Here is a 24,001-nt window from a genome sequence, read left to right on the forward strand (position 1 = left end):
TGCAAATGAAATCAAATGACAAAGACTTCTTTCTGTCTAGGATGAAAATGTTGCGATATTCTAATTATGGAGGAAGATGTTTTTCAGTTGAAGTTCTGACAGCAATCGAACACTCCAGTAATTCATGAGGTGGATATTATTACCACCATTTTACAGATAGGAAATAGAAGCCCCAAGAAATCAAGTATTCACTTTCCCAAATGCTTCCCTCAACTGGCAACAAAGAGCACTCACTCAGAGCTTTACAGCCAAGGCTCATTTTTTAAAATAATAATGATAATAATGTTTTAAATGTTATTGAAAGGTAAGGTAGTACTAGAAAATAATTCCTCCTAAAGACAGTATTTTCACCTGTAGTCCCAGCTACTCTGGAAGCTGAGGCAGAAGAGTCGCTTAAACCCAGGTAGTGGAGGTTGCTGTGAGCCGAGAACACACCACTGCACTCCAGTCTGAGCGACAGAGCAAGACTCCATCTGAAAAAAAAAAAAGGGGGGGGGGTGAGAGAGACGTATTTTCACAGAGAAACTCTCTCGTTGCAAGAAGTATTCTTCACTCCAAGATTCTTAACCCTCTGGCAGCAGGTTTCACACAAACTAAGTCATAGCAATTCCTACAATTGCCAGTGAATTCCAACTTGGTGACTATGGCACCTATATCAGTCTACTTCTGCCATGCCCAGATTAATCCAATAAAAGAAAGACTTGGCCGGGCGCGGTGGCTCAAGCCTGTAATCCCAGCACTTTGGGAGGCCGAGGCGGGCGGATCACAAGGTCAGGAGATGGAGACCATCTTGGCTAACACGGTGAAACCCCGTCTCTACTAAAAAAAATACAAAAACTAGCCAGGCGAGGTGGCGGGCGCCTGTAGTCCCAGCTACTTGGGAGGCTGAGGCAGGAGAATGGCGTGAACCCAGGAGGCGGAGCTTGCAGTGAGCCCAGATCGCGCCACTGCACTCCAGCCTGGGCGACAGAGCGAGACTCCGTCTCAAAAAAATAAAAAATAAAAATAAAAAAAATAAAAGAAAGACTTATGTGCCCAATATGCCTACTTATTGTTAGCCTGGGACATAAACAGCATCATCCTAACATCAATGGAAAATATTCTGGAATTCCAGTTTCTAAATTAGCAGGAAATCCAATCTTCCTCTGGGCCTTCCTACCTCCACCAAGACATACAAGAAAAAAGCAACAGCAAGTTGGTTAAAATTCCTGTGAGACAATCACACATAAGTCTGATATCAATTCCTTCCCAAAGATGGTTATTTCTGGGATATGTATATATCCTGTGCCAGGCTGGAGTACAGTGGCACAATCTCGGCTCACTGCAAGCTCTGCCTCCTGGGTTCACACCATCTCCTGCCTCAGCCTCCCAGGTAGCTGGGACTACAGGCACCTGCTGCCACGCCCGGCTAATTTTTTGTATTTTTAGTAGAGACAGGGTTTCACCATGTTAGCCAGGATGGTCTCGATCTCCTGACCTCATGATCCACCCGCCTCAGCCTCCCAAAATGCTGAGATTACAGGTGTGAGCCACCGCGCCCTGCCTCTGGGTTATATCTTAAAGGACATCTTGGGCAGGACGTGTGATTCCCAGACTAAGAGGTTACCTGCCAAAGTCAGGCCAGGCACTTTCCAGCCTCTCATCATTAAGCTTTCAAAAAAACTGGAGTCCAGACTGGCCCAGGCCATCTGGTTAAACTGCACATCCTTGGCAGGAGAGGTCACATGGTATCTCCAAAGTGGGCAATACCCTGACACGCTCAACATGAACACTCTAGAGCCAGATTGCGTGAGTGTAAATCCTGGCCCTGCCACCTTCCTACCTGTGGCTTTGGGCAAATTACTTAACCTCTCTGTGCCTCAGATAACTCAGCTGCTGAATGGTGAAAATAGTCTTTATATACTTCTTTTTTTAGAACTGCCCCCCACAAATAGTAAGCAATCTATGGATTTTAGTTATTAAAATTGGTATCCAAAGATAGTAAATAAAAAAAATAAAAACTACTTTAAGCACTAGAAGTTCAGGGAGAAAAAGCCTACGGAATGAAATTGACTGAAATAATTTCCTGCTTTTCAGTCAGGTAACCCTTTCGCATTAGCCAAGGTTACAAGCAGGGCATGCTGAAGACTTCTGCAGGAGGCCAGCACCTGCAGAAGTTGTGAAAATTGGCTCCAGCCCTGAGGAACTCAATCTGCCACATTCCAAGTACTAAGGTTCATTGCCAGTTTTTTCCTTTAAGTTAAAATTTTAAATTGGCCCATGTCATGTTAACCTAAGTCAGAACCTCTACTTTAAAGTTCAGAATTCAATTAGCAAGGACAAGTAATTACTTTTACCTCCCTGGCAGGCAATATTCTTCAGAGAGAGGAAGTTCATACTTCACTTCTGGCAACAGTTCCAAGATCTGTTGCTGCAGACCTTGGCTCCCGTATCCCCGGGCCAGGAAGCCAGACTGAGCCCTGGACCAGCCCCAGCTGCTGCCACTAGATGCCCTCTCAGCAGGGAATAGAAACCCAGATCTGTTATCCTCAGCTCCAGAAATGATCTCTTAGAATGCTGGCTGGCAAAATGTGCAGAATGTTTTGCTAACAACTTCTCCACTCAACCCTCAGGAATGGTCACCCACTAAATACTCACATCAGTAACTTTAAGGGTGTGTGTATGTGTGTGTGTGTGTGTGTGCTGTGTGTGCGTAGATGGTTGCATTTCACAACTGAGCCCTGGGGCTGCCACTATGTGCTACAAGTGCATCCTACCTGGAATTAGGAGTCCAGAGTGTGATTCTTCACTCTACCACTCACTAACTATGTAACCTTGAGCAATTCACTCTATGTTTGTGGGCCTTCATTTCCACCACATGTAAATACAGCTCCTAGTTTCTTCCTCCTGGATGTGTTCAATGACGAGAACATTAAATGAGATCATTTATGTGAGAAGACTTGGAAATGTGTAAGACTTGCTATTATTCTGTAGAATCACTTCCAAACAAATATTTAAAAGAATAATTTTTTAAACTCTCCCAACTCCCCTCAACATACTGCATACAATCTTGCAAGCTGTTTGATGGTAAGCAGTGTCTTTCATCTCTACATGTCCAATGTCTAGCACAGTAATTGAGATGTAGTAAGAGTCTGAAACAAGTTTACTAAATGAATAAAAAGGCAAATGATTGATTAGAGACTGGACAAGTCATAAGAGCAGATATCAACAATTACGTGCTTGTCCTGAGATCTTTATTTGGCATTCTGGTTTGATCCAGGTCTGAAAACATAGAATATGGCTAAGTGGAGACAAAAAGATAAGACACAGAAATGCACAACACTAAGCAAAGCATTCACTTTTTTTTTTTTTTTTTTTTTTTGAGATGGAGTTTCACTCTTATTCCCCAGGCTGGAGTGCGTTGGTGTGATCTCGGCTCATCGCAACCTCCAGCTCCAGGGTTCAAGTGATTCTCCTGCCTCAGTCTCTTGAGTAGCTTGGATTACAGGCATGCGCCACCACATCCGGCCAATTTTCTATTTTTATTTTTATTTATTTATTTATTTATTATTTTTTGGTTTTTTTTGAGACGGAGTCTCACTCTGTCGCCCAGGCTGGAGTGCAGCGGCACCATCTCAGCTCACTACAAGCTCTGCCTCCCAGGTTCACGCCATTCTCCTGCCTCAGCCTCTCTAGTAGCTGGGACTACAGGCGCCCGCCACCACGCCCAGCTAATTTTTTGTATTTTTTTTTTTTTTTTAGTAGAGACACAGTTTCACCGTGTTAGCCAGGATGGTCTCGATCTCCTGACCTCGTGATCCACCCACCTCCACCTCCCAAAGTGCTGGGATTACAGGCGTGAGCCACTGCACCTGGTCCAATTTTGTATTTTTAGTAGAGACAGGGTTTCTCCATGTTGGTCAGGCTGGTCTCGAACTCCCGACCTCAGGTGATCCACCGACCTCGGCCTCCCAAAATGCTGTGCTTACAGGTGTGAGCCACTGCACCCGGCCCACATTTAAATCATATTTTAATACAGCAAAGTACCTAAAGGCAATGGGAACAATTTTGAAAAAGATAATAATTTGTCTTTATTTAACATACATTTTGAATATTATAGGAACTTACTTTCCTCCTAACCCAATGAAGATCAACTTCATTGAAAGAAATTCTGAGGCTCAGGGAAGTCATCTGCTTGTCCAATGTCATCCCCCCAGATGTCTCCATAAAATCTTAGATCTTCAGACTCTGCACCAGTGCCATGGGCCTTAGGGGTACACCAATATGATCATGAAAGGACTCTCAGATTTAGAATGGCACACAGCAGCAGTCATCCATCCTGACTTATCTCTACTCGAGATACAGATATCCTGCTGCTAGAAGGTTCACATGCCCTTACTCTTAGGTTACTGAGAAGAGAGCCTACCAATAACAGAGGTGTCCTTGCCCCACCAACAAAGGTAGCCTAGAATTCCTCTATGTTCCTAAGCCCAAACAACCCTAGGTATAGGAGAGTTGCATGGTTGCAGAGCTATAGTCTGTCCTTACCCTCACCTCTACCCTGACACTCATTGTCTTGGCTTCTTCTCCAACTCCCAAAAACTTGGTCCTGAGTGGCCCCATCTTCTCAAGAAATTGGAGCAGCAGTCATCAGACCACAAATGTTACCAGTGATGCCAGTACTCCCCAACCCCAAATCAGGCCTCTGATTTTCACAAGGGCGCAGATCAGTCTTGGTGTGCTACCGCTTTAGACATTATGATTTGGACCAGCAGCCTCCTTCTTTGGGGACACTTCCACAGCCCAGTGGATTCCCTAGACCCTGTACACCATGTCCTGGCCTACTCCTGGTGCCCACCTGTCACAAGTTTCCAACATCCTCTGTGAATACGACAGGTTCTTAGAAAGACAGGATATTTTATAGCACTTCCCTAAAGCAAGTTACTACAACATTATGCCAAAAATGACCACTATTCTTTAAATGGAGCTTGTTCACTGAAGTCTCAAGTGACAGTTTACCAAGCTGTGCAATACACTAATACCTGTTTTAAAAGCAATCAAGTCCTATAAATTAAATATCAGCTGTTCTTACATGACTCACATTTGAGGCCCTTCAGCATTAAGCCAGAGAGACTTTTTGGACAGTTGTTGATCTTTTGCGAGCCCACCTGTTTTCTGGAAACAAAAGTAGAATTAGATCTCTGCCCTTACTGCTGCATGCTTAAATTTGCTCCATGACGCTTAAAATCCAAGAGCAAACACATGATCTTGAGTTCCAGGAGGAAGTAAAGTTGACTCTGAGTGCAAGCCCTGACTGCTATGACCTAGATCTCAATGGATTCAGGAGGGACCCAAGAGAATCAAGTAGCAGGCCTTAATTAACAAGCAGGGCTCTTCTGAAAGTAAATCTTCAAGTCATCGTATTGACTACATGGGAAACAGCAGAAGAGAATGGTGGCAGCTGAGGAAGAGGATGGTATTGATCAACTTATGTAAAAGCCAAGCTAATGTCCTTGCCCAGATCAAATTCCAGGCAGAACTCTTGTGTCCTTTAGCTGCTTTCCCCCTACCTGTAAGGTCTATAATCTAAATTATTTTTTCAGTATTTGTATTCATTCAACAAACATCAGTTGAGTATCAACTATGTGCCAGGCACTATTCTGGGCAGAAGGCATACACAACTCCTACCCTCATGAAGCTTATGCTATAGAAGGGAGAGAGACAATACCCAGATAAATAAGCAAATAAGATCAACTCAGATCCTAATAAATGTCTAAACACCAAAACGGAGAGTGTGACAGGGCGACTGTGGGAAGAAAAGGGATGGTTCACTGATTCCTGCACCCTCTGAGTCTCCTTCCTGAGACCTGGTCAGGGTCAGGGAAAACTAGGTCCCACAGGGGGTTAAAGCCTGAACCTGGCTTGATTAGAAACAGAGATCTTAATATTAAAGAGACCTTAAAGCAACAGGCAACTCCAAGTCCTCAGAGAGTTAAGATTTCCCCTGGCCCCTGTTTCAATGAAGACTGTGAGATGATAGCCAACTGGCCTTAAGGCACACGTCCTAGAATCCTCTAAGGGGGTACTGACATCCAGGGATTCTGCCTCTTTGTAGTGATCCTCCCACAGTTCAGTGACGGGTGCTCAATCTTGGCTGCACACTGCAGTCACCTGGAGAGCTTGAGCTGTAAAACCATCTGACACCTAAGTCTCAAGGGCCCTGATTTAATGGGTCTGAGGTGCAGCCAGAGTATCAGAAGCTTCAAAATCTCTCTGAGTTATTCTAATGAGCATCCAGGGATGCAAACAACTCGTTTAGTGTGCCTATCAAAACTACCCGTAGCACTCTTTGGAAATGTAGATTCCACAGGCCCCAGGTACTTTGGTTCCAAAGCTTAGGCTGGGGCTCGGGAATGTGCATATTCTTAGCAAGCACAAGCTTCTGATGCAGGAACCAGCTACTTACAAAATACTTGAAAACCTCAATTATATCAAGGGTCAGGAGTGGAATTATCTCTAATACCATCTTTATAGAGGAAAGGAAAATCTAGGTTAGTCCATGAGTGAAAGGGGACCTAATTGCCTGCAGAGAATTTCACGTAAGGCCCCACAAGCTCTTTACCTGCTTTCTAAATTAAATATTTAAGTTACTTTTGTTTAAACGCTGTTTTTTCACAGTTTTAAATCTGACCATGGCAAGTCAGGACTCAAACAGTTTGAAAGCTCTCATCTACCCTTATGCCTGAATGCCCCATTTTGGCACTGTTGCTCCCAGATTCCCAAGGAGAAGGAATTCCCTTTGCAACATTGTCATTCTCTGTTCACATGGCACACCTGCTGCAAAAGGCAGATAGGCCTCAGCTCCTCCTTTTGGAGGGCAGTGCTGTGGTTAAGGGGAAAATCTCAATTTCGAAGTAATTGGGGGAACAATCCTCTCGGTGCAGAAAATGTTCAAGAGAGATCTTCAAACAGAAAAGCTGCTGAATGTCCCCAGTTAACGAGGGGCATCAATTGGTGTAAAGCAATTGGCTAAATCTGTCTCTATATGCCCCAGTAATATGGTAAATGTAAGGAGAGAGGAATTTGTCTTGGTATTCCACAATGTGATAAATGACAGGAAACGTAATTGTGTAATGCCAGTAGCACCAGAAAATTGCAAATCTCCAAATGAAATGTTCCTTTCAATCACATAATCAAGTGACTGACAGGGCATTTGAGATATTACCTAAATTACGGCTAATTTTCTGTAGTGGCTTTCTGCACCTTGCTCTGCTGCATGGGCAAAAGATAGGCAGAAATGAACATCATTAATTGCATGAAAAGAAGCCTCGGTGGCCTTGCTTCCTGACACTTCCGCATGCCAATAATTCAGCATACCACATACATCTGCGGCCATGGATATTGTGTGGCCCTCACCGGCTAGCTACCAAGGGGGGATCCTGATCACCATGGAGACAGCAGCTGGGGTTTGGGATGCTGGTTACCTTGACAGAGAATTTTAAAAGACAGTGGCATATGTAGAAATTGTAGGCTTTGGATCAAAACTGTCAGAAAATGACCCTTATTTCTTATTATTAATTTTAAAAGACAGAGATCTTCTCCTGGGAGGTAGAAGTGCTCTCAGGCTGTACTTATACCTATGGGGGAAAAACTATTATATTAGAAAATGCCTCACAAAAATCCTTTAATGCTTTGATTGAACAGAAAAGTAAAAACCAACTTGAGTTGACTTAGGTATAAAATGGAAATTTATTGTAAGGATACAAGAGTGTCTCAGAGCCCCCAGAGCAAGGATGTAGCAGGGTCTCTATAACCCAGAGAACGGTTGTTTATCATTTTTACTTTCTAGTTCTTTTTACATACGTGTTTCTTATTTTTTAGAAGGCCAATATTTTCTGCTACTCAGTTGTTAATGTGGCTGGGAGAAGATGGCTCTCTTCAAGTCATAAGTTCCCCGGTTACAATTTCAGACAACGGAGACTGACTGTGTCAGGTGCATTTCCAAATTTGCAGGTCAGGGATACTGTGTGGTCCAGCTTGGGTCAAGCACTCAACACTGATCCAATCTCTCATTTTCAAGTAGGTTTTGGGTCACATTATACAAATTGACTCAGAGACTCATTCCTAAGATGGGGAGCTAGGGCCAACAGTCAAGGGAGTCATCTTGAGCGGGAAAAGTAACCTCCTAAGGCAATTATTACACAATTATTATGTAATTTGAGTCTCACAACCACCCTCTGAGGGAAGAAGCTCAATTGTTATTATATTTATTTGACAATTACGGGAATTCAGGCTCAAAGAGGGCACACAACTAGTAAATATTAGAGCTGTGGTTTGAATCTAGGTCTTCTGGTTCCAAATGCTGTGTAGGAAGAAAACAAAGCATAATTGCCATCCTCTTTTGCCTTTATGTATTATTTTCTTTATTGTACTTTTCCTGCCTGAAACAGATCCAAATTCATTCTTTCAATCAACAGTTAATAAACGTATGCTTTATGCAAGGTATTATGCTAAACCTTATGAGGAATATGGGGTCTGCCCTCAAAATGCTCAGCATTTATTAGATAAGACATTTAGCAAATTCACCTGCCAAGACTCCTAGGACTGCCACATAATACAGCTCCAGGGAGCACCACTAACAACTGAGTTTTGTCCAGGCACAGCAGCTCATGCCTGTAATCCCAGCACTTTGGGAGACCAAGACAAGAGGATCATTTGAGGCCAGGCATTTGAGACCAGCCTGAGCAATATAGTGAGACTCATCTTTCTAAAAAAAATAAAACCAAACAGTGAGTCTTGGGAATGCACCCCCTAGAGTAGCACAGTGTATGGTGTGAAGTCCACCATTAGCTGCAGCTAAACTCACACGTTCCTTCCACATGCCCCTTAGTAGATGGTTAATTTCTACAATTTAGAGTCTAACTGAATTGTAACTTTAATGTTTCCAGAAACTTGGAGGTCTCTAACATTAAAATTCCCTTATTGAAGTAGCTGCATTTCTAGGGGAAAAAAATGACCTGCAATAAATGGGGACACATCTTAGCTGTGATCTCTTGGTAGCATTCTTGGAAGTTCCAAAGCCGGTGGACACCTCTAGTCTTCCACAGGATGGCGGGACAGTAGCTACTCCCACAGGGAGGAAATCACAAGGGCTGGCTGAGAGAGTTCCCAAGGTGGAAAGGCTGAAATGTAGAATTATCAGAAGATTACATGGAGACATAGGAGGCAAAGGAACGGTGGGCAAAACGAGAGGGAGAGCGTGAGAGCAACACAGCTGAGGATTCTCCATAGGGCAGGCCTGGATGGAGGCTAGGGCCTACACTAGGGCTGGTAGGGAAAGAGGACAGCAAAAGGCACTTCATGTTTTCCTACTTCTCTCCAAGTTGCATGGTCTGACCTCTGATGTTTCAGTCCAGGATAAGTAGACGGACCTTTGTGTTAACACTGCTTTTTCCGATACCTTTTTCTCATTTTCTTAATGACCATGATATCAGTATGTTACCTTAGTTAAAACTGCTGGAAAAGTACTGTTTTGAGATAAGAAGCTCTGGAGAGCATTTGTCTCCATACTTCCCCACCATCCCCATCTGATTATCCACACAGGCACTGATCAAATCTAACAAATAATTTCCAAAGTTGCATGGGATTAACTAGTCTTTTCTACCATATGTTGAAAATCAGAGCACAATTTACATCTGCTCCATGTACAGGCCATAGTACCAAGACCCACACTAAATATCAAGGCAGGGAAAGTCTCCTTAAGATTACACTTGAATTTGAAACCAAACGTGCCTGCAGACAGACACTCAGGGAAGAGCTGCCTTCATCAAGCATGAAGCAACAGGAAATCTTTCATTTTATAGTTTTCCCATGAAAAAGGAAAACTGCAGGCACTTAAACCCCAAAGTGCACAGCTAAGGAACACCTGACACCATGAATAAACTGCAAATGTATTCTGTTTTCCTACCAAAAAAAAAAAAGTCATTAGATGGTACACTTCCGAACGTACTGCTCGTAGCGACTGCCTTGCTAAAGACCAACAGTGCTCATTACCAAGCGGTGCGAGAGCCCAAGGGAAGAGACTGAATGGGTTTTTCAAACCATTGACAGTCTCTAGAAAGTCTGCAGTGTTTACTATTTTAAAATTAAACATCTGGTTGAAAGATCTGTTATTTTATGATTTTTTATAACAATTCAAAAGTCACGTTTAATTTTGTTCTTTCTCCATCAGAGTTTCAAGTAACTGTACTTTAGATCACAATAGCTCCATAAGCCTTGGGCTCACAAAGAAAAAAGAAAAAACATTCCCCTTATATTATCCATGGTCGGTTCCACCCTCACCTTATAAAACTCCTCCCAGGAAGCAAAACAAACTAGTTATGTTTTTCCTTCTAACAGTCTGCAGCAGTTGAGCGTGACTGTGGGTTTATGGTGCCTCCACAGATTAAAAACAATCCCACTTAAAATGTTCAAATCAAATTCACAAGCAACCTAATGAGCTGTGAATGTAAATGTAAATGCTTTACTAAGTGAGCACCCATAAAAGAATTATGTGCCCTAAGTAATTACGTGCAGATGCCAAATCTCAGGAGTTCAGTTTGGGACATTTTTCAGCAATGGGATATCTTATGTTTATCCTTTAGTATCAGCACTAACATTAAGAAAAGGCACCTATTTTCTAGAGTAGAGCATGAGCTGCAATTTGTTCATGTGTGAACCCCTTCACATCCCTAGTTCCCAATAGGGCCTCTGCCTTCACCACCCCATACATACAGGACTCTTCGACAGAGAATGTAGTTTATTTGGCCATGCAAAATTTAGCTTCTGAGCATAGTTTCTGTAGAGTTGAACAGAATTTGAAGTAGAGAACATGTAATGCTTGATTACCACATGATGATAATGGAAACAGAGTCCACAACAGGAAAATTGTGATGTTATCAGACTTGGCAGTTCCAGACTTCACACCCAAGACCCACTGATCTTCACCAGCACCCTCTGCTCCATTGCCAGATATCTAGTGGAATGTTCTCTTCCCGGACAAGCAAGGATCTGCCATCTCTGCTTAAACTTCTGTGACAACTCATATTTCTTAGTCATATCTCCTAGACACATCTGTCATTATCAAGTCTTTTAACTTTGATAAAATAATCAATGCTTATCTCATCCAAATAATTTTATCCCTTCAGCCAGTCTTTAGGGAGACATTTGAGGGTACATTAAAAGGAGGCTTTTCCCTGATCCTTAGGTCAGTCTACTCCTCATGCTAGCCCTAAAGGTTGACTAGCCTTGGATCCTTTAGGGACTGGGTCAGAAAGGATATTAGTTTGCCTTTTTTCTAGGGATCCTCCTCCTCTCACAAGTTTAATGAACTCCCAGCTACAAGTGCAGAGGGCCTATTTCTTAGCCACTAAGTTGACCTGTCTTGCCCAAGAGTTACTGGCTTTTTTGTATGGGTCCTACCAGTGGACCTCTCAAACCCTACCCATTAACTCTAATTTCTCCTCATCAATATCCTTACGCCAAGAATTTCAGGTGTGATCACACTTATTCATCAGACTAATCATCAAGTTACTCCTTTGGCACTGAAGTCAAATAATTCTTTCAAGTAAAAGATTTATACATGTTCCTTGGATCATGCTTCAGGTGATTACTTTACTCAGTGCACACACAGACACAGACACACACACATACCACATGGGCAGAAGTCTTCACTTGCAGTCACCTGCACCAGAATTGTGATTATAATCAGAGTAGGGAAATTACCACTCACCCCACCATTAGTTCATTTTCTAAAGGAAATTGAGATATCGCTATTCTTCCTCCCTAAAAGAAGTGAAGAATGTGCCAGTGATCATCTCAGCTATCTGAGACTTTCAAAAAAAGTACCTAGGGACTTTCAAAAAAATTATTCAAATTATTGAAACATCTATCTCTCTCTGTCTTTCAAAATTGTTTTGGTCACTGACATAGAACTGACTTGTCCATGCAAAAAACCTTTCACATCTCCTTTCTTTGCCACTGTAAATGAAGTCCAAATCTTTAAAACTTGTAGTAAATGTGCTACAAAATCTAACTCCTATCTAAACTATCTCTTCAATATTCCCTTCTTTCATTTCTCTTGGCATGAATCCATTGGTCCAATGACTGATCCACGTTCCACAGTAACATCTTTTTCATTCCTACATTCCTTGAACAAAAAATTGAGTCTCGCCTTTGCCCCTTTGCTTATGTTTGTGTTCCACTGGAATGCCTTCCCCAACCATTCCACTTCCATTCAAAATTCTGCTGAAGTCCCACTTCCCTCCTGGATGGAGCTTTCTCAAACACACCAGTCCATGGTGCTCATCTACCAATGAAATCAGTGTAATGCATTATACCAAGAATTAGAAAAAAATGGGCTGAAGGCCAAGCTCTGCCATTGCCAGCTGTGTGAACCGGGGCAACTCACTTATCTTCTTTAAACCCAAGTTCTCTTATCTGAGATAGAGGGACTGGAATGATCTCAAAGATCCTTTCTAGTTCTGATAAATCTTTGGGTCTTATAATAAGCTTCCAGTTACCCATCCATGAGTAAATAAAAATACAGAACCCCTAGCATGCCCTATGCAATATTTGAAACATGCTTATACCAAAAATTATTTACTGTTTATCTGAAATTTGAATTTACCTGTATTTCATCTGGCAGCCCTACACATAGGTCCATGTTCTATAATCACCAGTCTATTTAAACAATCTGGAGACAGGGGTTGTTTTACCCATCCCACACCTAAAATTTCTGCCACAGAGCCATATGAAGACTATGCTTCCAAGTGCTTTGTGATCAATGAGCACCAACTATCTCAGACTAAAGCTGATTCCATGAGCAAAAGCTCATAGAAAATAAGTGCTTTACCCTCTTCTCAGATTAAAATTTTAAAAAATACAGAGTTCAGACTGAGCCGTTTCTTTCCAACTGTCTTAACCCCACCTGCTGCTGCTTTGCCTTACACAGATGCCCCATAAAGAAGCCCATAAAGAAGCTCCGTAACCAGTCCACATAAATCCCTTACTGGTTACCCTTCCCTCCGGCCATGTATACGTGGGGAACAAGAGCAGTTCCTTTATTACTTGTGCTCAGTTTGTTTATGTGAATCTATATATCTGGCTGTTATAAAAGACTCCCCATCCCCACTCGCACCCTCTTCTCTCCACTTAGTCAAATGGCATGTCCTGTTTCTGCTTCCCATAAAAACGAACACATTTATCCTTCTATATGGAAGGAAAACATCCTTGTTTTATTCTGTTGAAAGGTAGATCCTCTTATTTCTCAAGATTAAGCTTTATAGGGTCACTGCCTACGTTAAATTGAAAGAGGAAATCAATCATATGTCAGATAATTGCTGCTACTGGATGTCCAACAGAAGCTAGATCAGAAGGAGACACCGAGTAGAAGTCAGGATAGGAATCAGCCTGGACTCTGCCATTACCTCAGTATCTCAGTTTCCTCTTCTGAAATGAGAAATCCCAGCCTGACCACTGGTAAGACCCCTTCAGCTTTAATGCTGTATGGTTTTAAGCAAGATTTACATGGAGGCTAACTGAGAATTTAAGCTCAACTAAAGGAAATGAGGTAAATACACCATTTACAGCAAATCGCTCTGATGTATAATAAACACTGCTTCCTCTACAAGTGTAATGGAAAAATACCACAGAAGCACCCAGATCATTTATTTACCTCAGCAGCAGCACTGTACAAAGGAGCAAAGACTCTAATCATGTATTTATTTCTCTCTTGTTTTGATCCAAGGCTGAGGCGTGACAACTAAAAAGAAACAGGCAAAAGAGAAAGAGACTGAGACAGAAAACAGAGGAAACTCAGTTACTTGGCTCTAGCCATGAACGTTTATCTTAAATTTTTCATTTCATGGTATGTCAACTGACTTCCTAGACAAGCATCCTCCTAAGACTTATCCCAACATGCTCTGCATCTCAATATGTGCCTGCCACAAAAAAAAAAGTAATCCCAGACCAGAGGTAAACATAGTTTGAAAAGTACTAATCAAAAAGTGCCTATCACATTTTTCTCTGACCATTGTAAAAGACAGGTTTTAAAAGAATTAGATCAAGGACATTGCCCTGCATTAAAAACACGACAACAAATAATTCATGTACATATTTATGCTGGAACACTTAGAGCCAAAATAACTGGACAAATGGTGGAAAATTCAACCTACTATCCAAACATCTAGTCTAATCAACTCAAAACTTCTAGATATTTGGGGATATACAGACATAGGACAAAATATTTTCCACTTTTTAGTTGGGTGCTCTGAGAAAAACCACATTAGTGGAACAGCACTTGGAAAACTCTCACAGATATCAGTTTTCAAATAAGCATTTTATGAAGTGAGAATCAATAGGTTCTCACAGCTCTCCAGAGGAGCTGTATGTCATCATCAGCTAAATATCTGCTGTTATTATTTTCCCCACTGAGCATTGGGTAAATACATTCAATTCTCTTGCAACTATAATGGCATCATTAAATGCCAGATAGGGTCCTCTGGGAACCATTCAGTTTGTCCTCTTGCCCCGGGGCAAGTCCACACAAGCTACTGCAAAAACAGTGGTGTCAAATGCTAGCCTGAAAGATCCCTCGATAAAGAGACACAAATTCTCAGAAATACCCACATGAAAATACTACATGAACTAGGGTCATTTTCATGGCTAAATTTCTGGAACAGAGATGTGAAGTATATTCTGGAATCCTTTTACAGCCAAAAATTCCCTAATGTGCATTTCCAAAAATGTGTTCCCTCCATGTTAGTAGGTCTTCAGCCTAACAATGATTTTATGGACAAATCAGTTTAGGAAACATTGGTTTAAGCAAAATCTATTTCTTTTGCTACAGGAATTTCTCAGAATCTTTAAAGTGTTGATGTTTTCCTTATATCACCAGAGATTCCCTTTTATTTGCAACATGACATTAACATACTAGAGTGGTCCCTTTTTTATTTTCTTGTTTTATTTATTTTTAATTTTGGGGGGTATATAGTAAGTATATATATTTGTGAGGTACATGGTATCACCAGCACTACTGTCCCTACCCTACTCAGTTCTGCCCCAACCACCACTGTCCCCACCCTACCCAGTTCTCCCCCCACTACCACTGTCCCCACCCTACCCAGTTCTTCCCCCACCACTGTCCCCACCCCACCCAGGTCTCCCCCCACTACTGTGCCCACCCTACCCAGTTCTCCCCCACCACCACTGTCCCCACCCTACCCAGTTCTCCGCCCAACCACCACTGTCCCCACCCTACCAGCAGTTCTCCCTCCACCACCACTGTCCCCACCTTACCCAGTTCTCCCCCCACTACTGTGCCCACCCTACCCAGTTCTCTCCCCCACCACCGTCCCCACCCTACCCAGTTCTCCCCTCACCACTGTGCCCACCCTACCCAGTTCTCTCCCCATCACCACTGTCCCCACCCTACCCAGTTCTTCCCCCACCACTGTCCCCACCCTACCCAGTTCTCCCACCCACCACTGTCCCCACCCTACCCAGTTCTCCCACCCACCACTGTCCCCATCCTACCTAGTTCTCCCACCCACCACTGTCTCCACCCTACCCAGTTCTCCCCCCACCACCACTGTCCCCACACTACTCAGTTCTCCCACTCACATTCTGATCTCCTATCAAACACCTCTTCCTCAGGAAAGCCCTTCCTTAGTCCCCCAGAGCAAAGATTAACAAACTATGACCCAGGGGCCTCATCCATCCAGCTGCCTGTTTTGCATAGCCCACAAGCTAAGAATGGTTTCTACATCTTTAAGTGGTTGAAAAAAATCAAATGAAGAAAAATCTTGTAACACGTAAAAATTACACGAGATTCAAATTTCAGTATCTATAAAGTTTTATTGGAACATAACCATGATCATTTGTTTACATGTTGTCTGTGAACTGCTTTCACACTACAACAGCAGAGTTTTGTAGTTGGACCAAAGACTATTTGGCTTGCAAAGCCAAAAATATTAACTGTCTGGCCCTTTGCAGAAAAAACTTACCAACTCCTATTATTGACTATATGCTTTCATAGCACTGTAGACTTTTCTCTTAAGAAAGCTATCTCACATTTAAATTTCATACTTAATTGATTACTATAGTAATAGCTGTCTCCTCACTAGACAGTGAGTTCCCTGAGGGCGGGGCCCAGATCTGTTTTTCTCCTAGCCTTTTATCTCCAGATAGCACAGTATCTGCCACATGGTAGATATTAACTAGATGCATATTGGTGAGTGAGTAAGTAAATACTCCTGAAACTGATGTTCTGTAACACATGACTTGGGAAACGGTACTCTATGTACATATCCTCCAGCTGGTAGGAAGAACAAAGAGAAAGATTTGCTTGCAGAATATTTCACCAAAATTACGTTATAAACAGAGTCTAAATCAGCAAAAGGGAGGCTTTTGGGTCTTAAAGCTTCTCCGCTCTAAGGAAATTGAAGTTGCCACAGCCTCACTCATTTGAGGCCTCTAGGGGTCCTTGAAAATCAAGTGAGGAAACTCAGAGCCTCTCAAGGGGGCTTGGAGCTATCCAGGAAAGTGCTGGGCCCCTGGAAGAAGCTGACTAATTGGAAGTGTGTAAGAAAAGAAAAGGAGTAGGATATGTGTGAGATGAGACTCCTAGAATTTGCAAAGACTAAAAGGGACTCAATGAGAAAAAGAGATGCCTGTTTCTCTGGACACAATGGATGCTTACGATTGTCCAACATGATTTTTTTTTTTTTTTTTTTTTTTTTTTTTTTTTTTTTTTTTTTTTGGTAATGACCCACATTGCAGCCCATCTAGACTCAGCAGTCCTAAAGGAAGAGCTACATGATTTCTATCACGTTCTGGAACTGCCCTCTGACTCCTCTCCCATTTTGATCCAAATCACTACTTTTCTCATCAGACACTATTTATGGGGTTTAATGCATGGACTTAAGCATTACCAAGAGCCTACAGACATGTGTCAGCAAGACGTTGTTTCCCTGAGTTTCAGACCAGCTGCGTTCAATAGTTATTTGCCAGCCTGTCTTCCTGATTAAAAATGAGAAGACAGGCCTTCCAAGGAAGCCATAGTAAAACCACCAGGCCTTTCCTGGTTTGAAAAGAATCAGGTTCTTTTCTATTTCCTCATCAACAGAGCATTTCTCTTCATTGATTCGCTGCTGAATAAAACTTTCATGAGTTACTACTGTGTACCAGACACTGTTGAGCGAAGTCATTCCTGGCCTTGGGGATCTTGCAGTGTAGTGTGGAAAACAGACATTAACCAGATAACCACACAGATCAATAACTATTTCCAAACTCTGATAAGGACTTTGAAGGAAAGCTACAGGGTTCTGTGAGTGTGTGTAATGGGGAAAGTGACCTTAACTGTAAGGGTCAGGGAGGGCTGCCTAAAGATGTGACATTTGAGCAGAGATATTAAGAAATAGAATTTTCTCAAGCACCTGACCTCCCAAAAAATAGTTTATGGCCTGAAATTCTGTGGGATTTCCACCTGGAAATCTCCAATTATTGATATATTTCAAGCAAACTAAACCAGAAGTGAAAGCAACAACCAAAGTAGACTGGCAGCAATGCTCCAAGTTTCTGATACTGAGAACTAGACTCTCTTTCACATGATGCCACAGACAGAATGATTGGTAGAAATTTTCCCAGGCTTCCTATAAATTTACCTAGGATTTTTTATACACTCCATTTTATAGATGGAAAAATCAAGGAAGAAAGAGGTCAGGCTTCACACAAGGTTGTAGTGACATTTCTCCATCCAAAGAGAAATAAGCTATTTACTTCAGAGCCATTTAGATGGGTCCTGAGTCAAGAGGAAATCAATAGATGGATTAGGTACTTCCTCATGTAAGGTATCAGCAAGCAAGAGGCAGACATTTGGCATACCTGGAGCCCCATATATGCACAGAGCCTGTCTCTAAGAGATAAGGGAAGAGGAGGGTTGTGTTTTAGGAGAGATTCCTTTCCTTAAAATGAAAAGAACAGAGAAAATAACAGACCAGGGAGGACAGGATCCCCTATTCCAAACATTCACTATGAGCTAAGAGGATTATGTGCTCAGTGTTAGGCTGTGCCCTCTGAAGGTCAAAAGTATGAGCTTTTAAGGAATTTAATCGAGTTAAGAAAATATTACACACCACATGCACAGAAATCAATACAGTTAAAGTGTGGATCAGATATAAATCATAGGAGAGCATGGAAAAATACTAGAGTGGTCAGAAGAGACTGCATGATAATATTTAACTTTTGCTGAGCACTTACTATGTATCCCAATAACTCCAAACATTCACCAAGCACTAATTCATGCTTTAGCATTGTGCTAAGTGTTTTAACACATTCTCTCACAGACAATATGAGGGAAGCACTGTTTGAAAGATGAAAAAATTAAGGTCTGAGAAGTCAAGTAATCTGGCCAAGTTTTGCCAGCTGGCATGTGGCAGAGCTGAGAGTAGAACCCAAGGTCTATTTGTGACCCATCATAGACCCTCTGTTTCTGTAGAATTAGGTAGAAGAGATTCAGTTGTTTTCATACCTCTCTGAAGACAAGTAAATCTTCTTCATCTCATTTATCATTGTAACTGTTATCAATAAAGATATTTTCAGGACAGAGCTGGGATTTAATCCAAGCTATCTGGCAGTAGAGTCTGTGCTTTTAATTTTCATACTAGTCTGTCTGTACAAGAACGAAAGAGAAGAGTTAATACTTAGGTAGAAGAACACAGAGAAGACATTCTTTTATTTATTCATTCATTCAACAGACATTTTGTGCCTGAAACTGTTCTCAATGCTGGAGACACAGCATATAAACAAGTCATAGTTCCTTTTCTCATGGACCTTACATTCTGCTAAATGTAAATAAATATGTGACTAAGCTACATAAATGAATAAGTGGCATCTCAATGCATCATATATACTAGAAGATAATAAAGCTAGATAAGGAAATAACAAATTTTAGGGTGGAGATGTTGATTGTGCCATTTTAAATAGTATAGTGACGCAAAGTCTCTCAGTAATAAAGGGGAACAACTTCATAGAGCCCTAAAGGAAGTGAGAAAGTCATGTGAATATCAGGAGGTCATTCCAAGCAGAAAGACTATCAGTCATTGGTATTTTGCCCCATTATCACCTAACCGGAAATCTAAGGATGATCTTCCTCCACCTCCTGAAATTGGGAGAGGTCCTTGGTTGAATGTCATGGGAGGTTCCTTTTTGAAGAGACACCATACATGTCTTTGTGACTCTCAGCCACCTGGGTTGTCACTACTTTCCATACTCACCAGAAAAAATTCCCCATTTGTTCCAGAGATCCAAGACACATGAAAATTCTTTTTGCATTCCTCTTTGTGGTCACTTTTTATTTTGGAGATTCTTCTATAAGACCTCCCTGTGGAGCACTTTTTTTGGCTCAAGGACCTTTTGAGAACCTGACAGAGGCTGTAGATTCTCTCTCTTCAACCACTCCCCAAAAAATCATGTGCCCTAGAAATGATGTGTAACATTACCTATCCTTAAGCCCTTTCATGGACATCCCCACACAAAGTCTATGGACTTTAAGTAAAGAATCCTCTTTATGGAGTCCCTTTTGAGGGAGACTCAGACATTCTCACTCTCAGGAAGAAAGCCCTGCACCATCTGCAAATCCATCATCACTTACGAAATGTCATCAGCCGCAGGGAATTCCAAGCGGCATGGGAACAGAGCAAAAGAAACTCTCGCTGATACTGCTTGTAATCATGCTCAGACCCCAGACAACTGTTGGACCATCACAAACTAGAAACTAGGAGGTCAGACAAGGGGAACATGTTAGGAGAGTGGCTTTGATGATGCATGCCGCTGTCCAGGACACACTTTTGCTAGTGAAACTATGACTACTTGTGATATTCATGTTTCTATTTCCCCCAAGAAATGGAATTCCTTAAGGGTGAGGCTGTGCTTTCCTTATATTCCAACTAGCCACCAAGATATTAAAAGCCACCTTAAATTAGTTAAACACAAAAGCAAATAGTTATAGGCTCACATGTCCAATATGATGAAACTTATAGAAATGGATGGACTTAAAAACTACTAGAGCTAATATTTTCCCCTTTCTTCACATTTTCATCTATATTTATATAAAAATTATATACCCATCTTTAGGTGTTTTCCTATTTTTTGGCTTTTCTCTCTTGGTCACCTGTCCCCATGAGATAAAAATATGGCCACAGATGCTCTGGGCTTACATCTGAACAATATGTCCAGAGGAAAAACGGGAAGCTGAGGAGCTTTGCTTCTAGCTCCGGTTTGAAAAATGGCAGTAAAGGATTTCTTCTTTGCCCAGTTTAAGTCACATATCCATTTCTAATTCAAGCTCTGTGGCCAGGGAGATGAGGCACTACGGCCAATTTCCTTATAATACATGAACGTGATTGGAAAAGGGAGATTATTTCTTAAGGTAGGCATACTATGACAACAAAAAGAAGAATAGTGAATGGATGCTGAGCAGACAAAACCAATGGCTTTTGCAAATACACATAATATTGATAAAGTCTAATGATTTTCCACCATGTGCTAGATATTATGCTTAAGTGTGTTAAATAGATTATCTCATTTATCAATCATTCTACAATTAGTTGTTGATGAGGTAGCCTGAGGCTAGACTGTGAGCAATCGTGAAGTCCAGGCTAAGCAAAGCAATCCCAAGCAAAAAGAACAAAGCCAGAGGCATAACATTACCTGACTTCCAATTATACTACAAGGCTGTAGTAACCGAAACTGCATGGTACTAGTTTACAAAAACAGACACATAGACAAATGGAACACAACAGAGAACCCAGGAATAAAGATGCACACCTACAACCAACTCATCTTCAATAAAGTTGACAAAAATAGGCAATTGGAAAAGGACACTCTATTCAATAAATTGTGCTGGGAAAACTGGCTAACCATATGCAAAAGAATGGAACTGGACCCCTACTTCTCACCATATACAAAAATTAACTCAAGATGAATTAAAGACTTAAATGTAAGACTTCAAACTATAAAAATTACAGAAGAAAGTCCAGAAAATACTCCTCTAGACATTGGCCTAGGCAAATAATTTATGATGAAGACCCCCAAAACCAAATGCAGAAAAATCAAAAGTAGACAAACAGGACTTAATTAAACAGAAGAGTTTCTGCACAGCAAAAGAGACTCTCAACAGAGTAAACAGACGACCTACAGAATGGAAGAAAGTATCTACCAACTATGCATCCAACAAAGGACAAATATCTAGAATCTACAAGGAACTTAAATGAATCAACAAGAATAAAACAAACAATCCTAATAAAAAGTGGGCAGAGGAAATGATCAGACACGTTTTAAAAGAAGGCATACAAGCAGCCAATAAATGTATGAAAAAATGCTCCACATCACTAATCATCAGAGAAATGCAAATCAAAAGCACAATGAGATACCATCTCACACCAGTCAGAAAAAGCCAAAAAAAAAACAACAACAACAACAACAAACAAAACAAAAAAAAACAGACGTTGGCGTGGTTGTGGAGAAAAGAGAACACTTATACACTGTTGGTGGGAATGCAAATTAGTTCAGCCCCTGTGGAATGCAGTTTGGAGATTTCTTGAAGAAATAAAAATAGAACTACTATTCGACTCAGCAATCTCATTCCTGGGAATATAAATCATCCTACCAAAAAGACACATGTACTAGTACGCTCACTGCAGCACTATTCAAATACCAAAGACACGGAATCAACCTAGGTGCCCACCAATGGTGGACTGGATAAAGAAAATGTGATACCTATATACCATGGAATATTATGCAGCCACAAAAAAATGAAATCCTGTCCTCTACAGCAACATGAATGCAGCTGGAGGCTGTTATCCCAAGTGAACTAACGCAGAAACAGAAAACCAAATATCATGTGTTCTGACTTGTAAATGGAGGCTAAATCTTGGGTTCACATGGACATAAAGATGGGAAGAATAGACACTTGGGGCTCCAAAAGGAGGGAGAGGAGGAGGGGGTCGAAGGCTGAAAAACTTCCTATTGGGTACTATGCTCACTACCTGGGTAACAGGATCGGTAGAAGTCCAAACCTCAGCACCACAGAATATACCTTTGTCACAAACCTGCACATGTACCCCCTGAATCTAAAATAAAAATAGAAATTTTAAAAAAAGGAAATATAGAAGAATAATAAGAAATAATTTAATAGCATATAAGGTAATGGTTAGTATATAATACAACCACGCATTGCTATTGGAGAGCCAATAAAGAATTTGAAGGACAGCTGTTCATTAAAAAAGTGATGCTCAAGGGTGGTTAGTGCAGCCGTTGGCTGACTCTGTCACCTGCTCCCAGTGATTGAATGATGGTTGAAAAGCAGCGTGCAAAGCCCTGAGTCTTCAAACCCTGGATGAGATCTGAGAGTTTTCTTACCAAACACCTCTCTATGTCTTTATGCCCTACAAAGAGTCTTCCTTTTCCTGTTCATTAATCCCTAGCAATAAAAAGGAATAATGGTAGTGCTGAACTGAGCCGTATTTATGGAAACATCACCTGTTAATTCCAGGGCTCACCCACTAGCTCACAGGAAAGATGAACATTTCCCTCTGGCAGATAAATGCAAGCTTCAAAGTAAATTTGAAAGCAGTGAGCACATTCTGTTATTTTCCCTCTTAACAAGGCTTGATGAAAGCAATCTCCACAGAGGCTGCCTAATTGGGCAGGGAGCTCATCTCTGAGCAGCTCTGGCAAAAGGAACCAAGAGCTGGTTAGAACATTTTGTCTTAACGTTACCCCTTTTTCCAAGAGTGAAGGGGAATTTTTCCAACTGAACTGCCCCAGTTCCACACACCTGCAGGGTCCTCCAGGGGACCCCTGTCAAGTGGCTGTTTTGAGTGTTTTCTCAACAACTGGCTCCCTACCTTATTTCCCAGCACAAACTCTTTGCTTTTCTAATTACCCTGCAGGGGAAGGTACACTCTTTACTCCCTGCTCCCGAAAATATGCAAGGTTTGTTTCCCGCTGCTAAGACGCCCTGAGAAACCAATACATATTAGTAATTGTAGCCCCTCTGGACTATGTGAGAGAGGCTCAGAGGCCAGCTGCATCCTCTGCCCCAAAAGACCACCTTTGCAGACAGGAGCACTGAAGACTGTGGAACCAAATGAAACCATCATCCTCAGTGGGTGAGTTCGAAATTCAACCTCAGCTGGGAACTCATACCCTGCCCACCCCCAACACACATACATAGCAACAAACCCCTCACTTCCTCACTGCCTTGAGACATCCCAGGTCCTCCCAAACCTGCCTGACCACCACATCAACCAGGACCTGCACTAGGGGAGTGAAAGGAACAATAGTAATGGCTAATATTTATAGGACATTTTGTGTGCCAAATGCTTTACATAACTACCTATTTTTATGCCCATGACAACTCTATGATTTCCTCATTTTAGAGATGAGACCTGAGACTTAAAGGGTTTATGCAACTTTATCCAAAGTTAACATAGCTCCTTATTGGGAGCAAAGCTACTGTCTCTTTGGTAGGGCTGGGAGGGTTGGGACAGTAGATGCTCTGAACCTACACTGCTTCCCAGGGAAGGAAGTATGTCCTGGGAGCCTCCATTGTTTTTTTAATCAGTCAATCAGTGTTTACTGAGAGCTATTATGATGCAAACAATATACTAAAACAATATTTGACATGCTCCCTTCTGTTCAAAGAACTTCCATTCCAGCTAGTAGACAAAATGTATACACCTGACAATTCAATTAAAATATTCCAAATAGCTACATAGAAAAGACAGTTGAACCTAGAAGAACAAAGATTCTTAACCTGGGGTTCCTGTGGATGGTTTCAGGCAGGTCTAGGAACACCCTTAAGTCATACGCAAAATTTTCTTCATATGTGCACTTTTCTGGCTTCTCTTAGGTCAGTGTTTCTTAATCAGATGTGATTTTGCCCTCCAGGGCTATTTGACAATGCCTAGATACACTTTTG

This window comes from Macaca thibetana, chromosome 9, assembly GCF_024542745.1.
Source record: "Macaca thibetana thibetana isolate TM-01 chromosome 9, ASM2454274v1, whole genome shotgun sequence".
In the NCBI taxonomy this organism is placed as follows: Eukaryota; Metazoa; Chordata; class Mammalia; order Primates; family Cercopithecidae; genus Macaca; species Macaca thibetana.